The sequence below is a fragment of the Trachypithecus francoisi genome, unplaced genomic scaffold (genome assembly GCF_009764315.1).
Source record: "Trachypithecus francoisi isolate TF-2019V2 unplaced genomic scaffold, Tfra_2.0 Lachesis_group1, whole genome shotgun sequence".
Classification (NCBI taxonomy): Eukaryota; Metazoa; Chordata; class Mammalia; order Primates; family Cercopithecidae; genus Trachypithecus; species Trachypithecus francoisi.
The window spans coordinates 110,705,915-110,718,827 of NW_022681454.1; positions in this window are offsets into that span (position 1 = coordinate 110,705,915).

The following is a 12,913-nucleotide window of genomic DNA, read 5'->3' on the forward strand; positions in this document are numbered from 1 at the left end:
TTTTGATCTTTGTTGGTTTAAAGTCTGTTTTATCAGAGACTAGGATTGCAACCCTTGCTTTTTTATGCTTTCCATTTGCTTGGTGAATACTCCTCCATCCCTTTATTTTGAGCCTATGTGTGTCTTTGCACATGAGATTGGTCTTGTGAATACAGCACGCTGGTGGGTCTTTATTCTTTATCCAATTTGCCAGTCTGTGTCTTTTAATTGGGGCATTTTATCCCATTTACATTTAAGGTTAGCATTGTTATGTGTGAATTTGATCCTGTATTATGATGCTAGCTGGTTATTTTGGACATTCGCTGATACAGTTTCTTCGTTATGTCGATGGTCTTTACATTTTTGTTTGTTTTTGCAGTGGCTGGTACTGGTTGTTCCTTTCCATATTTAGTGCTTCCTTCAGGAGCTCTTGTAAGGGAGGCCTGGTGTTGACAGAATCCCTTAGCATTTGCTTGACTGTAAAGGATTTTATGTCTCCTTCACTTATGAAGCTTAGTTTGGCTGGATATGAAATTCTGGGTTGAAAATTCTTTTCTTTAAAAATGTCGAATATTGGCTCCCACTCTCTTCTGGCTTGTAGGGTTTCTGCAATGAGATACACTATTAGTCTGATGGGGTTTCCTTTGTGGGTAACCCAACCTTTGTCTCTGGCTGCCCTTAACTTTTTTCCTTCATTTCACCCTTGGTGAATCTGACGATGGTGTGTCTTGGGGTTGCTCCTCTCAAGTAGTATCTTTGTCAGGTTCTCTGTATTTCCTGAACTTGAATATTGTCCTGTCTTCCTAGGTTGGGAAAGTTCTCCTGCATAACATCCTTAAGTTTGTTTTCCAACTTGGTTCCATTCTCCCCAACACTTTCAGGTACACCAGTTAAACATAGATTTGGTCTCTTCACATAGTTCCGTATTTCTTGGAGGCTTTGTTCATTCCCTTTAATTCTTTTTTCTCTAATCATGTCTTCACACTTTATTTCATTAAGTTGATCTTCTATCTCTGATATCCTTTCTTCCTCTGATATACTTGATCAATTCAGCTATTGATACTTGTGTATGCTTTGCAAAGTTCTTATGCTGTGTTTTTCAGCTCCATCAGGTCATTTATATTCTTCTCTAAACTGGTTATTTGAGTTAGCAGTTCCTGTAACCTTCTATCAAGGTTCTTAGCTTCCGTGGAATTGGGTTAGAACATGCTTCTTTAGTTTGGAGGAGTTTGTTATTACCGACCTTTTGAAACCTAATTCTGTCTATTTGTCAAACGCATTCTCCGTCCAGTTTTGTTCCCTTGCTGGTGAGGACTGGCGATCCTTTAGAGAAGAGGCATTCTCGTTTTTGGAATTTTCAGTCTTTTTGCACTGGGTTTTCCTCATTTTCGTGGATTTATTCACCTATGGTCTTTGGTGTTGGTGGCCTTCAGATGGGGTTTTTGCCTAGGTGTCCTTTTTGTTAATGTTGATGCTATTGCTTTCTGTTTGTTAGTTTTCCTTCTAACAGTTAGGCCCCTCTTTGGTAGGTCTGCTGGAGTTTACTGGAGGTCCACTCCAGACCCTGTTTGCCTGAGTATCACCAGTGGACGCTGCAGAACAGCAAAGATTGCTGCCTGCTCATTCCTCTGGAAGCTTCCTCCCAGAGGGGCACCTGCCAGATGCCAGCCAGAGCTCTCCTGTATGAGGCATCTGTGGAACCCTGCTGGGAGGTGTGTCCCAGTCAGGAGACATGGGGGTCAGGGACCCACTTGAGGAGACAGTCTGTCCCTTAGCAGAGTTCGAGCGCTGTGCTGGGAAATCCTCTGCTCTCTTCAGAGCCTGCAGGCAGGAACCTTTAAGTCTGCTGAAGCTGTGCCCGCAGCTGTTCCTTTCTCCCAGTGCTCTGTCCCAGGGAGATGGGAGTTTGATCTATAAGCCCCTGACTGGGGCTGCTGCCTTTCTTTCAGAGATGCCCTGTCCGCAGAGGAATCTAGAGAGCCAGTCTGGCTACTGAGGCTTTGCCGAGCTGCAGTGGGTTCAGCACCCAGTTTGAACTTCCCTGTGGCTTTGTTTACACTGTTTGGGGAAAACCGTCTACTCTAGCTTCAGTAATGGCAGACGCCCCTCCCCCACCAAGCTCAAGCATCCCATCCCAGGTCGACTTCAGACTTCTGTGTTGGCAGTGAGAATTTCAAGCCGGTGGATCTTAGCTTGCTGGGCTCTGTGGGGGTGGGATCCGCTGAGCAAGACCACACGGCTCACTCGCTTCAGCCCCCTTTCCAAGGGAGTGAATAGTTCTGTCTCACTGGCATTCCAGACACCACCAGGGTATGAAGAAAAACTGCCTGCATCCAGCTTGGTGTCTGTCCAAAGGGCTGCTCAGTTTTGTGCTTGAAACCCGGGGCCCTGGTGGTGTAGGCACCAGAGGGAATCTCCTGGTCTGTGGTTTGAGAAGACGGTGGGAAAAGCACAGTATCTGGGCCAGAGTGCGCCGTCCCTCAAGACACAGTTGCTCAAGGCTTCTCCTGGCTAAGGGAGGGAGTTCCCCTGACCCCGTGCACTTCCCAGGTGAGAGGATGCCCCACCCTGCTTCCGGTCACCCTCTGTGGGCTAAACCCACTGTCTAACTAATTCCAATGAGATGAACTGGGTACCTCAGTTGGAAATGCAGAAATCACCCACCTTCTGCACTGGTCTCACTAGGAGCTGCAGACCTGCAGACCTGAGCTGTTTCTATTTGGATATCTTTCCACCATGCCCCTCCCCCCGCTTTGGATTTGATAAAGAAGTAAAATCAGTGATTATAAACAAATATAATTTTTTTTTTTTTTTTTTTTTTTTGAGACGGAGTCTTGCTCTGTCGCCCGGGCTGGAGTGCAGTGGCCAGATCTCAGCTCACTGCAAGCTCCGCCTCCTGGGTTTACGCCATTCTCCTGCCTCAGCCTCCCGAGTAGCTGGGACTACAGGCGCCCGCCACCTCGCCCGGCTAGCTTTTTGTATTTTTTTAGTAGAGACGGGGTTTCACCGTGTTAGCCAGGGTGGTCCCAAACTCCTGACCTCGTGATCCGCCCGTCTCGGCCTCCCAAAGTGCTGGGATTACAGGCTTGAGTCACCGCGCCCGGCCAAACAAATATAATTTTTAAAGATACTTATGTTTGGAAAAAAGAAAAATCAATATCTAGAGGGAAAGAAAAAGAAAGATAGTTAATGTATCTATTTACTTCATTTAAAAATCTTTTCTATTTACAGCGGGGAAATTTTTTAAAATAATGACTTATAGGCCGGGCGCGGTGGCTCAAGCCTGTAATCCTAGCACTTTGGGAGGCCGAGACGGGCGGATCACGAGGTCAGGAGATCGAGACCATCCTGACTAACACGGTGAAACCCCGTCTCTACTAAAAACTACAAAAAACTAGCCGGGCGAGGTGGCGGCGCCTGTAGTCCCAGCTACTCGGGAGGCTGAGGCAGGAGAATGGCGTGAACCCGGGAGGCGGAGCTTGCAGTGAGCTGAGATCCGGCCACAGCACTCCAGCCTGGGTGACAGCGCGAGACTCCGTCTCAAAAAAAAAAAAAAAAAAAAATAATGACTTATATTTGTATATGTTAATTTCTATGAAAATTCCTAGCTTGAATTCAGTCCCAAACAAAAATGCACATTGGCTGTCTAACTTCAAGAAAGACAAATAAATTAACTCAGGAATTACATTTTAACTTAAAAATCAACAATTGAAAGGAGAATTTCCTTGCCTGTTATTTTTATATTACATGAAAATCCTTCAAGGAATAGTTTACTTGTGATACTTGAACAGCAAATTTCAGTGATATTGTTGAAATATAAAATGAGAATGTTCAGGACAAGTTATTTACATATTTTTGTGCTTCAGTTTCTCAATTCACTAAATAAGGATAATAATTTATTATCTCATAGGGTTGTCGTGAGGATTTAATGACACGTATATAATTTAAAAATATCTGTATGTCTTTTCTAAGTACTTTATATAACTTAGTATTTTAATAAGCAGCAAAATTAAATTATAAAAGAAAACTAAATAAACAGGAAATTAAACACATTCAAAACACACACATAAACATATAAAGAAGCTAACTTTTCAAGTTCCCTCACCTTTTTGTTACAGAAAAAGTAAACACATGTTTAGTTTTCAAAGGTCCATTTGAGAGGTATTTCTTTATCAATGATTATACATTAAATAAGAAGAAGCACTAATAAACCTCTCAATGCCAGGGTTTAATTAGACTTGAATTTTACAATTATCTCAATTGAATGTTTTTCCATCTATAAGACCACCTTTTCTAATGCTTTATGAAGCAGACGTGGACATCTTCTTTCCTTCAGGACCAAGAAAAGTGGTAAAAAGTCTGTAGTTTTTACTACAATCCATAGCTGTACCATATAACAGATAAAATAGTGCTTTTTATAACTGGAACAATTTTATGGTGTTCAGAAATAGTATTATTAAGTACAGCAAGGATTTGATTCTAACTCCTGATTTGCAGAGAAAGCTTAAGCAAGTCACTAAATGTAATTTTACATTCGATAAAATAAATGACAAGAATCCTGAAATGCCACTTAGAAATGCCTTGTCAAAACTTCAAATTATAAATGTGAGATTTATAAAACTGTCTACTATGTTATTATGGTTATTATGCAAAAGGGCAGTCTTTTGATTGGAGTTTATTCAAGCAAAGCAAATTAGAAGCATTCTCATTTTGCTTCATTCTCCAAGGCATAAATAGATTATCTAATTGGTCTTTCTTTTGTTTCTCAGATTTATATCTAATAGTTTGCTCTGAGCAATAATAATTTAAGTAGAGAACTGGAGAATTCTTGTTTCCCTTAAATTCACATTACTAAATCTCAAGGCCATGGCCATTTAGTAATATGCTCAGTCTCTAGCTCCTAACACCATCTTGTCTTGAGTACAATAGAAAGCGTGTTTGTTGAATACATGAATGAATATTTGTCAGGAATTTAACACTAGCTTCCATGTTAAATTTTCATCCTTGAGAAAAGATGTCACGTATACTAAAGCTTAAGATCTTCCTCTTAGATTATTTTTGGAGTTCATGAAAGGTGCAATACCAAACAATAGGTCAGCATTTAGAAAACATGATTTCTCCGTTTAACGAACACAACAACCTAAAGTGAATAGATCTGTCTTGCTTTATGGAAATTACACTGAACCATTATGTCATAGATAAAAAGAACAATGGCGTGAATGAATAAACCATCAGCTCTTCTGGCTGGAATCTCATTCGTAATGAGCATTTGCCAAAGCTGGCTGCATTTTTTGGTTTCTCATCTGCCTGGCCCTCCTGATTTAGTGATGTGTTTGACTTTCTCCATTCACAACCATCCTGATTCATTTCCTGGCTTTTAAAATCTTTCCTGGCATAATGCCTTCATAGGCTTCCATCTCAGAAGTAGAACCACCTTCTCTCTTTGGACTTATCCCAAAATCAACTATATTCAACTGAAACTTTTAAAGTGAAGTCCTCACCAACTAAGGCCCTGATCTGTTTACTTTTAGCTCTACCACAGATGAGACAGCCAGGCAGAGGCAGCATTCCTCCTTTGGCCTTCTTTACATTGGGCTGAAAAGATCAGTTTTTGGGCCAGTCATGGTGGCTCACGCCTTTAAACCCAGCACTGGGAGGCCGAAGCAGGCAGATTTCTTGAGACCAGTCTAGGCAATATGGCAAAACCCCATCGCTTTAAAAAAAATATTTAAAATTATTGACTTACAGGATAAACACAATTGATAGTGTTGACTAAGAGGATTCTGTATCCATGAGAAAGCATTGTAGAAACATTAATGACAGCATCATGAGGTACTACTGAGTCCACAAAACAGTCTTCAGTCATAAATCCTGTGTTTTCTCTGTGTATCTCTGGTGAATCCTTAATTGATTTAGAAGATTAATGGATATCTCTATACCTCATTTCCTTGCCTGTATAAATGTGGAAAAATGATGGTCACTACCATGATTGGTAAATAGTGGTCTAGATGCTTTGATCTTATTTTTTAAATCCATCAGTCTGAAGATTTCCTCACTGTTCTAAAGCTCTTGAGTGTTTTGACGTATGTTTGATGTGGAAAGCACAGAAGCAAAAAAACCCAAAATAATTATATATATATATAACTATTCTATGTATCTCATTTTGCATTTTTAAAATATGTGACTTTAGGTTGCAAACCTAGAAGGTCTGAGAGGAAAGAATAGAATTTTGTCTCATTTTTGTTGGAATATAGCAATATAATAAAGTATATCCTGAAGTCAAGAAAAATATTCATGGCTATATTCCAAGAGAAATATTTATTTAGAATACTTAAGTTAAAATTTGATCTCCTTATATAAGCAATACAATTACATATACTTTTCAATGCTAATTATGATAGAAGACCAGGCTGGTACTGCATTCTTATTTCTTCCCAATACACAATGCAACTTAGAGATGGCTATATGATTATGACCTCATGGACAGGGTTTTGGTCCTTATGTAGGTCTGCTAGGCCTACAGAGAAAAATTCTCATTCCAAGACTTAAACTGAAGTACTGGTGTTAACTGACTGTCATTCAAATGGGTCTGGGTGAGAAGACAGAGAAGGAGAAAGACCGGGTCTAGCAAATAATCTAGACCATATAATATATTCTTCATATGAGCAGACTAGTAAGTGAAACACCTGTGAACAAAATACATCTCATGAATTTGTAAGAACACACTGTAGTTTTAAAAATGATTCCAGTTTAATTTCAAACGTGGATTGCATCATACTGGAGGTTACAGTAGGATGGTGGCAATATGTGCAGTACATTGGTTCCCAAACTTGCATCACTGTTGGAGTCATTTGGAGTGGCCCCTGAAACCTCTGGAATCAGAAGTTCCAAGATATGTCCTGAGAATCTTATTTTTGGAATCTCTGTAATATAGGAGCTACTGTTGTAATGACCAGAAAGTAGACTTGAAGTCACAGAGACCAAGATCTAAGTTTGCTGAGTCTCACTTTTCTTATAGTAATGAGGGAAAAATGATAACCTGCTTTGTAAAGTGCTGCCAGATTAAACAATATGGAAAAAACCTATCAAAATATTGTTACTCAGGATAAACATTATTTAAAAAATCTATTAGCCTGTTTCACAAGATATATAGTGTGTCGCAATGTATGCAATGACCACGATGTCTCACAATGTATACACTTATCAAAACATCAAGCTGTACACTGTAAATATATATAATTTTTATTCGTCAATTTTACCTTAATAAACCTGGGGGAAAAAAAATTGTTTTAAAATTAATAATAAATGTTGTAATGTAGGATGTATACCTTCAACCAAGAGAACAAGATTGGTTGAATAAGATTAGAGAAGAGTTCAGAAGCTGAGAGTTAAGAAATAATATAGGAAGAAAGGAAAATGGTGAATGAGGCCATGGATGAGCAATTCAGAATGATAGAGAAGGCCTTAAAGTGGGAAAGCATAAAAAGTGAAGATCAGAACCATAAAGAGAGCAATAACCAAACTGTCAATAGTGTTGAAGCATAGCCCAGAGAGGGAACAAATCCAGAACTTAGTGAGAATGTCCCAGAACCCATGATCAAGAACCAAGGCAGAACCTGGGCAGGAGAGATCAGAGCCCAGTGAAGGAGGATCATTCACCAGTGACAGTGTGTATAGTCCAACTCCAGGTTACTGTTGAGGCAGCCCTCTTGGATTCAGGGGATAGGAGTAGGCAATAGGGAGCACACAATTATGGGTCTTGTGTGAGCACAGGCGGTTCTGGGCCATGGTGTCTGATGTGATATTGCGGTTTTCCCCATTTAGCTCCCATTCTGTGGCTACAAAGAAACAGATAAAAAAGACTAAGGCAGTTAAAATTCTTCTTAAAATTGAAGAAAAAAATGTAAAGAAATAGGTGTGTCTTTCGTGACCAGTAACAGTAAGACATCACATCTTTGTTAATTCACAAAAAATATTTTTCTCTCAATGCAAAGTTTGAAAAGATAGGTAGATTTGGATCTGCGAAGAGAAAGGCAAAGAGTTTACCCATGAGGGAAACATAAACTGAGACTTGGAGGCAAGAACGACAATTTTTTTCAGAGAGAAAAGTCATCTGCCAACAAAGTTAGCAGTAGTTGGGGGGAATGATTGAAAATGGAACAATTAGAATGTCACTGCTGTGATTTGGGTGTTACATTTACTAAAATTTTACTACATAGTTCAGATCAGAGGACGATTATACCTTTTGTATTCTTTTTTTATTTTAGTAAAGACATTCTATTTCCTTCAAGTTTTGTGGAATTATTCATATGCTTTTAATTCTGCTATCTAATTATATAAGTACTAGACCAAACTAAAGATTAATTTCTGGTTTGAGTGTTGTTTACCTGAAATGTTTAACAATATCATTTGGTAGAACTAAAAATTGATTTCTTGTTTAAAAATATTGTTTACTCAAAGTACTTAGCAATGTCATGTGACTGCTTTGGTGGGAACATGGCCATTCAAAAGCCTTCATAGAATCTAGACTCTCTTAGAGGTTGGACTGTGTTAGTCAAATATATTAAGATGGTCCCACATCTTACATTCAACATCATTTATATGTAATTAGATAAACTGTGTTTCAGTGTAATTGAATAGTTGGTATAACATACTATTTTGAAAACATTTTATTAATCAGTTAATAATTTTAATTTATAATTTTATTTTTATAGTTTTGAGCCAATAATTTTTTTAGAGTCTTGAAAATCTGGCAAGCTCAGGATGCCATCCTTTTAAAGATTTATGAAAAAAACAATTGGCCTTGTGGGTGAAGGTTATTTTACATATGGAAGATAACCTTTTAGAGAAAACATGTCTTAAGACTCATTAAGGACTGTGAGAGAATGTTTGTTCATCCATTGAATATCCTATTTCTCATAATCATAGGATATGGTGACCAGTTTCTTGAGTTGGTATATTTTGTGTTTATGTATTTTTTTGAAAGTATCTTGTAAACTTCTTAAAGGCATAGCCTTTCTTTTTAGGCCTTGTTTTATACTCAGGGTCAGCCCAGTTACCTCTACTTAGTCAGAGTTTATATACTAACTGTTTCTTCAAATTCCAACCACTTCATTGAAGAAAACAATAAGTTTCTTAAACTTTTACTTTGTGAGTGAAGTTCCTATGCTTGCGCCAGCTGGCAGAAATCATGAGAACGTGTTACCAATAGGTTGATTGCACAATATTTAAGAATTTATTCCCAACTTTCTATGTTCTGACCAACATCAACTTTTTAAAAGGTCAGCATATAGGCTTTTGTATTGAAGCTAACCTTCTCAAAGTTTGTATCTCTGCATGTTATTGAGTTTAATGCTAGCACTGAACTTAACACATAAATAGAAAAAGGACATCTGCCATTTCATAGACTTACCAATAAAATTATGTTACAAATTAACTGGTTCCTTTGTTAAGTATTTTCTAGTATAAAGAAAACTTATCTTATAACCTAACAAAACCCAACCCATGCATATCTCATGTACTTTTCCTTTCCAACTGGCAAAATAAACTATTAAAATCAATTGGTTTTGAAAGGCATTGTGACACTTCTTAGCCTGAGAACTGCCTTATCATAGCTACTAGGGTGGAGGCACAAAAACTCAACTGCTTCACAGGAAGTCGATTTTGAAAAGGCCATAGGGAGCACTCACATTAGTGATGCAGGGCAGATTCAGAAAGTCACCGAAGGCTAAAGTATTTCTCTCTTTTTATAGTAGAAGTAGAAAGCTGAAATTGGATCCTTTCCTTACCCCTTATACAAAGATTAATTCAAGATGGATTAGAGACTTAAATGTTAGACCTAATACCATAAAAACCCTAGAAGAAATTCTAGGTAGTACCATTCAGGACATAGGCATGGGCAAGGACTTCATGTCTAAAACACCAAAAGCAACGGCAGCAAAAGCCAAAATCGACAAATGGGATCTAATTAAACTAAAGAGCTTTTGCACAGCAAAAGAAACTACCATCAGAGTCAACAGGCAACCTACAGAATGGGAGAAAATTTTTGCAACCTACTCATCTGACAAAGGGCTAATATCCAGAATCTACAAAGAACTCAAACAAATATACAAGAAAAAAACAAACAACCCCATCAAAAAGTGGGGAAAGGATATGAACAGACATTTCTCAAAAGAAGACATTCATACAGCCAACAGACACATGAAAAAATGCTCATCATCACTCGCCATCAGAGAAATGCAAATCAAAACCACAATGAGATACCATCTCACACCAGTTAGAATGGCAATCATTAAGAAGTCAGGAAGCAACAGGTGTTGGAGAGGATGTGGAGAAATAGGAACACTTTTACACTGTTGGTGGGATTGTAAACTAGTTCAACCATTATGGAAAAGAGTATGGCAATTCCTCAAGGATCTAGAACTAGATGTACCATATGACCCAGCCATCCCACTACTGGGTATATACCCAAAGGATTATAAATTATTCTACTACAAAGACACATGCACACGTATGTTTATTGCGGCACTATTCACAATAGCAAAGACTTGGAATCAACCCAAATGTCCATCTGTGACAGACTGGATTAAGAAAATGTGGCACATATACACCATGGAATACTATGCAGCCATAAAAAGGATGAGTTTTCGTCCTTTGTAGGGACATGGATGCAGCTGGAAACCATCATTCTTAGCAAACTATCACAAGAAGAGAAAACCAAACACCGCATGTTCTCACTCATAGGTGGGAACTGAACAATGAGATCACTTGGACTCGGGAAGGGGAACATCACACACTGGGGCCTATCATGGGGAGGGGGAAGGAGGGAGGGATTGCATTGGGGAGTTATACATGATATAAATGATGAATTGATGGGTGCTAACGAGTTGACGGGTGCAGCACACCAACATGGCATAAGTATACATATGTAACAAACCTGCACGTTATGCACATGTACCCTAGAACTTAAAGTATATAAAAAAAAAAAAAGTATGATTATAAAAGGGTGGAATAATGGAATGAGTAAAGAGGACATAAATATCCTAAGTTATTTTTATATTGCACAGAAAATTTCCTTTTTGAAATGGAATTTTTTTTTTTTAATCAGTAGTCATTGTTGTTATGTTGTTTAAAATGAAATGCTATCACCTGTTAAAATGTCATTTGGAAAAACAAAGAAAAAATATAATATATATTCATATATAATAAAAATATATATTATATATAAATATATATTGTATGTTTATATATGTTTACATATTATATATTATAAATATATTTATATTTTATATATTATGTATATTATATATAATACATAAATAATACATAATACATATATTATATGTTTTTTCTGTTTTATACATAATATATAATCTGTACAAACTAGCAAGAATAATTAATTCAAAATATTACTCTATTATGTGGCATTTAGGAGTAAGAGAACAGTAAAATTATTTAACTGTTTCGAATTTGGAAAATATAATGTGACAAAACAAGCAAATATATCCTTCCAGCTTAAATCATTAGAGATTCTTATAGCATATCTTTATTCCTAACTATGAACATAAACAAGTGAAAATTATAGAGGATAAAATCTACTCTTTTAGTCATAGCTTTGAATATTATTTCCCTAACAATTTCTCTTTGTTACATCTAAATGCTTCTAAATCAGAATAAAATAACACATTAGATTTTTGCTGGAGCTTGTGTTGGAAAGCACCTTTTTTTCAGTTACTTTATTCCTTAGAGAAAAGGGAAAAGAATGAATAAGGAGTGAAAGAAAAACAAGAATAAAGACATCTGTGTGGTCTAATAGAATAATGTGATGTGGTTGGCCTACAGAGTGATCTCTATGAACTGGAGAAAGTACTGAAACTTCTGAAAAGAGCTTAGTCTTAGTGAAATAAAGACCTTCCCAAACGTAGAGTCCACAGAGGAGGGTTCCAGAGTATGTCTGTTGAGCTCAGTTGAATAGCTTTTAGTATATAGTATATAGTATATAGTCACTTAATGATGGGAGTACTTTCTGAGAAATGCATCATTAGGTGATTTCGTCATTGTGTGAACATCATCCAGTGTCCTTACACAAACCTAGATGGTATAGCCTGCTACACATCTAGGTTATATGGCATAGCTTATTGCTCCCAGGGTACAATCCTGTGCAGCATATTACTGTACTGAGCACTGTAGGCAATTTTAATACAATGGCAAGTATTTTTGTATCTAAACATATTTAAATATAGAAAAGGTACAGTAAAAATGTGGCATTATAATCTTATGGGACCACCATTGTACATGTGGTCTATCATTGATGGAAATGTTGTTTTGTGGCACATGACTATTTGAATACCTGGTATATTATATGTATATAATATATAGACTAAAAGAATCTGTAGCTGCTGCTCTCTGCTGTCTGTCACCAAAGCTGCTGCCATGGTAACCATACTACGCTCCCAAGCAAGTGTGAGTGTTTCAGTCTCATGTATTTAGATATGCTCTTTTGGCCATTTTCATGATGCTGGTTTTTCATTTCCAAACATTAAAGCTGAAACCCTGATGCAAGAAGACTTGTGATGAAGGATAAATGCTCATCAACACTTTGGGACTGAAGCTTTGAATCCTGACCAGTGAGAAAGAATTTGCAACTAAGAATTGGAGAACTTTTGCTGGGCCAAAAATTTATAGTGTTAATTTGTGTGTGGCTGCTGTGCCTGTCTAAAGGGAGCATGATTTTAAGCTACAAGTTGGACTTTCCTAGCAGCAGGTTGGAAAGAGTGATGATATGGAAAAATGTCCACATTGGAACTTTTCTTGGTTACACACTTTCCAGAAGAAACTTAATTTCACAGAAGGCATTCTTGTTTCATCACTTCTTGTTTAAGAAGCTTGATGGAGATACTTGAGGTCTTAGAATCATTTGTTAAATGGAGATTTT